The 6,244-nt window shown below is 55.0% G+C and overlaps 1 long non-coding RNA gene across 1 annotated transcript; it reads left to right on the top strand.

Annotated features, from left to right (window-relative positions):
• The first annotated feature begins 603 nt into the window (after positions 1–603).
• LOC115916665 lies at positions 604–2,614 on the top strand. The gene is made up of 3 exons (XR_004061619.1): positions 604–650; positions 1,678–1,760; positions 2,566–2,614. It is a non-coding gene; the product is annotated as an uncharacterized LOC115916665 (long non-coding RNA).
• Positions 2,615–6,244: the final 3,630 nt, after the last annotated feature.

The following is a 6,244-nucleotide window of genomic DNA, read 5'->3' on the forward strand; positions in this document are numbered from 1 at the left end:
GTGTTTTTAGGGTGCTTTGGGGTGTTTTGGGGGTATTTTTTGGGTGGTTTTAGGGTAGTTTTGGGGTATTTTGGGGGCATTTTTTTGAGTTTTTAGGGTACTTTGGGGCAGTTTTGGGGTATTTGGGGGGTATTTTGGGGGGTGGTTTTAGGGTACTTTGGGGTATTTTGGGGTGGTTTTAGGGTAATTTTGGGGCAGTTTTGGGGGGCATTTTTTGGGGTGTTTTTAGGGTACTCTCGGGTATTTGGGGGTATTTTTGGGGGTGTTTTTGGGGGTATTTTTTGGGGTGTTTTAAGGGTTTTAGGGTAGTTTTGGGGTATTTTTGGGGGTATTTTGGGGGGTATTTTTTTGGGTGGTTTTAGGGTATTTTTGGGGTAGTTTGGGGGTATTTTGGGGGTATTTTTTGGGTGGTTTTTAGGGTATTTTGGGGGTATTTTTGGGGTGGTTTTAGGGGGGTATTTGGGGTATTTTTTGAGGTATTTTTGGGGTGTTTTTAGGGTGCTTTGGGGTATTTTGGGGGTATTTTGGGGTGTTTTTAGGGTATTTTGGGGTGTTTTGGGGGTATTTTTGCCCCCGAGGCTGCCATGTCTCCCCTCCCCCACAGAAGGCCCTGCAGCGCCTGGTGAGTGGCGCCTTCACCTGGGGACAAGGTGAGGGGGGGGCGGTGCCACCTGGGGGTCCCCAGTGTCACCCAGTGTCACCTGCGGGGGTCCTGGGGGTCCCCAGTGTCACCTGTGGCACCTGGGGGGGTCCTGGAGGTGTCCCAATGTCACCTGGGGGGGTCCCAGTGTCACCTGGTGTCACCTGGGGGGGTCCTAGTGTCACCTGGGGATGTCCCCAGTGTCACCCAGTGTCACCTGGGGGGTCCTGGGGGTGTCCCAATGTCACCTGTGTCACCTGGGGGGGTCCCAATGTCACCTGGGGACAAGGTGAGGGGGGGGCGGTGGCACCTGGGAGGGTCCCAGTGCCACCTGGGGATGTCCCCAGTGTCACCCAGTGTCACCTGAGGGGGCCCCAGTGCTGTGTCACTGGGGGTCGGGGTCCCCAGTGTACCTGGGGGTCCTGGGGGCCCGTGTCCCTGGGGGCCCTGGGGACCCCAATGTCACCTGTGTCACCTGGAGGGGTCCCAATGTCGCCTGTGTCACCTGGGGGCTCCTGGTGTCACCTGGGGGGGGTCCTGGAGGGGTCCCATTGTCACCTGGTGTCACCTGAGGGGCCCCAGTGTCACCTGTGTTACTTGGGGGGGTCCTGGGGGTTTCCCCAATGTCACCTGGGGGGTCCTGGGGGTCCCAGTGTCACCTGGGGACAAGGTGAGGGAGGGCGGTGCCACCTGGGGGGTCCCCAATGTCACCTGTGGCACCTCGGGGGGTCCCCAGTGTCACATGGGGGGGTCTAGGCCACCTGAGGGGAGGGGTGGTGTCACCTGGTGTCACTTGGCGGGTCCTGGTGTCCCCTGGGTGTCCCCAATGTCCCCTGTGTGTCTCAGGTGTCCCCTGGGTGTCCCCAATGTCCCCTGTGTGTCTCAGGTGTCCCCTGGGTGTCCCCTGGGTGTCCCCAATGTCCCCTGGGTGTCCCCAATGTCCCCTGTGTGTCTCAGGTGTCCCCTGGGTGTCCCCAATGTCCCCAATGTCCCCTGGGTGTCCCCTGGGTGTCCCCAATGTCCCCTGTGTGTCTCAGGTGTCCCCTGGGTGTCCCCAGACCCCCCCCTGAAGCCCCCCCGGCAGCGCTGGTGTTGGGGACCCCGGCCCGAGGGCCGCCCGGTGAGTGACCAGTTCACACCAGTTCAAACCAGTTCAGCATCCCCGTCCCTCCCAGTCCATCCCAGTCCCTCCCAGTTCATCCCAGTCCCTCCCAGTCCATCCCAGTTCATCCCAGTCCATCCCAGTCCATCCCAGTCCATCCCATTTTATCCCAGATCCCTCCCAGTGCCCTCCCAGTCTCTCCCAGTATATCCCAGTTCATTTCCCAGTCCCTCCCAGTTCATCCCAATCCCATCCCAGTCCCTCCCAGTCCCTCCCAGTATATCGCAGTCCATCCCAGTATACCCCAGTATATCCCAGTATATCCCAGTTCCCTCCCAGTATATCCCAGTGCTCCCAGTCCCTCCCAATCCCCTCCCAGTCCCTTCCAGTCCCTCCCAGTCCCTCCCAGTCCCTTCCAGTCCCTCCCAGTCCCTCCCAGTCCCTCCCAGTCCATCCCAGTCCCTCCCAGTCCCTCCCAGTCCCTCCCAGTCCATCCCAGTCCTTCCCAGTCCCTCCCAGTCCCTCCCAGTATACCCCAGTTCCCTCCCAGTCCCTCCCAGTATATTGCAGTCCCTCCCAGTCCCTCCCAGTCCCTCCCAGTATACCCCAGTTCCCTCCCAGTCCCTCCCAGTATATTGCAGTCCCTCCCAGTCCATCCCAGTCCATCCCAGTCCCCCCCACCCCTCCCAGTATATCCCAGTCCCTCCCAGTCCCTCCCAGTCCCTCCCAGTCCCTCCCAGTCCATCCCAGTCCATCCCAGTCCCTCCCAGTCCCTCCCAGTCCCTCCCAGTCCGTGCTGACCCCGATCGATTTCCCCCCCCAGGTTTGGGAGCCCATGGGGGGCCCGGGGGGGGCCCTGGAGCAGCTGCAGCTCAGCAGGTGAGGGGGGGGGACCCCAAAAATGGGGAGGGGATCCCAGAATGTGGGGGGGATCCCAAAAATGGGGAGGGGAAGACACGAAAAATGGGGGGGGACTTTTGGGGTCACTTTTTGGGGTCCAGAGCTCCATTTTGGGGTCCAAGGCTCAATTTTTGGGGTTCAGAGGGGTCCAGGGCTCCATTTTCGGGGTCCAGGGCTCCATTTTCGGGGTCCATTTGTGGGGTCCAAGGCTCCGTTTTTGGGGTTCAGAGGGGTGCAGGGTTCCATTTTTTGTGTCCAGGGTCTAATTTCGGGGTCCAGAGCTCCATTTTCGGGGTGCAGAGCTCCATTTTTGGGCTGCAGGGCTCAATTTTTGGCGTCCAGGGCTCCATTTTTGGTGTCCAAGGTTCCATTTTTGGGCTCCAAGGCTCCATTTTCGGGCTCCATTTTCAGGCTCCATTTTTGGGCTCCATTTTTGGGCTTCAGGGTTCCATTTTTGGGGTTCAGAGGGGTCCAAGGCTCCATTTTGGGCTCCTAGGCTCCATTTTGGGCTCCAAGGCTCCATTTTCGGGGTCCAGGGCTCCATTTTGGGCTCCAAGGCTCCATTTTTGGGGTCCAAGGCTCCATTTTCGGGCTCCGTTTTTGGGGTCCATTTTTGGTGTCCAGGGCTCCGTTTTCGGGCTCCAGAGTTCCATTTTTGGGGTCCAAGGCTCCATTTTCGGGCTCCATTTTGGGCTTCAAGGCTCCATTTTTGGGGTCCAAGGCTCCATTTTCGGGCTCCATTTTGGGCTCCAAGGCTCCATTTTGGGGTTCAGAGCTCCATTTTCGGGCTCCATTTTGGGGTCCAAGGCTCCATTTTGGGCTCCAAGGCTCCATTTTGGGCTCCAAGGCTCCATTTTGGGGCTCCATTTTGGGCTCCAAGGCTCCGTTTTCGGGGCTCACCCCGTCCCTGTTGGGCCAGGGCCACGGAGCCTTTGAACCCAGGATCGAAGTTGGTGGCCCGAGGTTCGCGTGGCGGGCGGGGCTGGCGCGGCGGGGCTCCTGCGCCGGGAACGGCCCTGGAGGGCCCCCAAAGCAGGTGGGGGGGGGATTTGGGGGAATTTGGGGGGGGGATTTTGGGGCTTTGGGGGGATTTTTGGGGGGCTTTTGGGGATTTTTGGGGGATTTTTGGGGGCTTTTGGGGTTTTGGGGGATTTTGGGGCTTTTGGGGGGATTTTTGGGGATTTTTTGGGGGTTTTGGGGTTTTGGGGGAATTTTTGGGGGAGTTTTGGGATGGTTTGGGAAGATTTTGGGGGGTTCTGAAGAGGTTTGGGGGAATTTGGGTGGATTTTTTAGGGATTTTGGGGATTTTGGGGGGATTTTGAGGGGATTTGGGGGGGATTTTGGGGATTTTTGGGGTGATTTTGGGGGAATTTTTGGATGGATTTTTGGGGGGACTTGCGTGGATTTTCGTTGGGATTTCAGGGGTTTGGATGGATTTTGGGGGGATTTGGGTGGATTTTGGTTGGGATTTCAGAGGGTTTGGGGGGATTTTGGGGCTTTTGGGGGATTTTGGGGGAATTTTGGGGGATTTTGGGGATTTTGGGGGAATTTTTGGGGGATTTTTTGGGGGGTTTTGGGGGAATTTTTGGGGGAATTTTTGGGGAATTTTTGGGGGTTTTGGGGGAATTTTGGGGGAGTTTTGGGGGAATTTTGGGGGGAGTTTTGGGACTGTTTGGGAAGATTTTGGGGGGTTCTGAAGAGGTTTGGGGGGATTTGGGTGCATCTTTTGGTAATTTTGGGGATTTTTGGGGGTTTTGGGTGATTTTGGGGATTTTTGGGGTGATTTTGGGGAACGTTTTTGGATGGATTTTTGGGGGGACTTGGGTGGATTTTGGTTGGGATTTCAGGGGGTTTGGGGAGATTTTGGGGGGATTTGAGGAGGTTTGGGGGCTTTTGGGGGGGATTTGGGGAATTTTTTGGGGGGTTTTTGGGGAATTTTTGGGGGAGTTTTGGGATGGTTTGGGAAGATTTTTGGGGGGTTCTGAAGCGGTTTGGGGAGATTTTTGGGGGGATCTTGAGGGATTTGGGGGATTTTTGGAGTATTTTGGGGGGATTTTGGGGATTTTTGGGGGGTTTTGGGATGATTTTGGGGGAATTTTGGGAGGCTTTGGGTGGATTTTGGGGGAATTTTTGGATGGAGTTTTGGGGGGACTTGGGTGGATTTTGGTTGGGATTTCAGAGGGTTTGGGTGGATTTTGGGAGGTTTTGGGGGGATTTGGGGGAATTTTTTGGGGGGTTTTGGGGGTATTGGGGGAATTTTGGGGGAGTTTTGGGACTGTTTGGGAAGATTTTGTGGGGTTCTGAAGAGGTTTGGGGGGATTTGGGTGGATTTTTTAGGGATTTTGGGGGATTTGGGGGATTTTTGTGGTGATTTTGGGGATTTTTGGGGTGATTTTGGGGGAATTTTTGGATGGATTTTTGGAGGGACTTGCGTGGATTTTCGTTGGGATTTCAGAGGGTTTGGGTGGATTTTGGGAGGTTTTGGGGAATTTTTGGGGAATTTTTTGGGGGGGTTTGGGGGAATTTTTGGGGGAGTTTTGGGGGGTTCTGAAGAGGTTTGGGGGGATTTGGGTGGATTTTTTAGGGATTTTGGGGAGATTTTCGGGATTTTTGGGGGATTTTGAGGGGTTTGGGGGGAATTTTGGGAGGCTTTGGGTGATTTTGGGGGAATTTTGGGTGGATTTTTGGGGGGACTTGGGTGGATTTTCGTTGGGATTTCAGAGGGTTTGGGTGGATTTGGGGGGAATTTTTGGGGGAGTTTTGGGACGGTTTGGGAAGATTTTGGGGGGTTCTGAAGAGGTTTGGGGGATTTGGGTGGATTTTGGGAAGGTTGGGATGGATTTTGGGGGGATTTGATGACATTTTGGGGTGATTTGGGGGGAATTTTGGGAGGCTTTGGGTGAATTTTGGGGGATTTGGGTGGATTTTGGCTTTGGGAATTTTTGGGGGGTTTTGGGACGGTTTGGGAAGATTTTGGGGGGTTCTGAAGAGGTTTGGGATGGTTTGGGGTGATTTTGTGGTGATTTTGGGGGCTCTGAAGAGGTTTGGGGGGATTTGGGTGGATTTTGGGGGGTTGGGATGGATTTGGGGATTTAATGAGATTTTGGGGTGATTTGGGGGGGAGTTTGGTTGGATTTTGGGGGAATTTTTGGATGGAGTTTTGGGGGGACTTGAGTGGATTTCGGTTGGGATTTCAGAGGGTTTGGGTGGATTTTGGGGGGATTTTGGGGGTTTGGAAAGGATTTGGGGGTTTTGGGAGGTTTGGGGGAGATTTTGGGGCGTTTGGGTGGATTTTGAGGGGCTTTGGGAAGGATTTTGAGGGGATTTGAGGAGGATTTGGGTGGATTTTGGTTGAGATTTCAGAGGGTTTGTGGAGGTTTTGGGGGATTTGAGGAGGTTTTGGGGACATTTTGAGGAGATTTTGGGGGGGTTTGGAAAGGATTTGGGGGTTTACGGGGGATTTGGGGAGGTTTTGGGGTAATTTCGGGGGGTTTGGGTGGATTTTTGGGGTGGTTTTGGGAAGGATTTTGGGGGCATTTGAGGGGGATTTTGGTTGTAATTTTTTGAAGGGATATTTATAGGATTTAGTGTGCAAATGGGGG

Source organism: Camarhynchus parvulus, unplaced genomic scaffold, assembly GCF_901933205.1.
Source record: "Camarhynchus parvulus unplaced genomic scaffold, STF_HiC, whole genome shotgun sequence".
Lineage (NCBI taxonomy): Eukaryota > Metazoa > Chordata > Aves > Passeriformes > Thraupidae > Camarhynchus > Camarhynchus parvulus.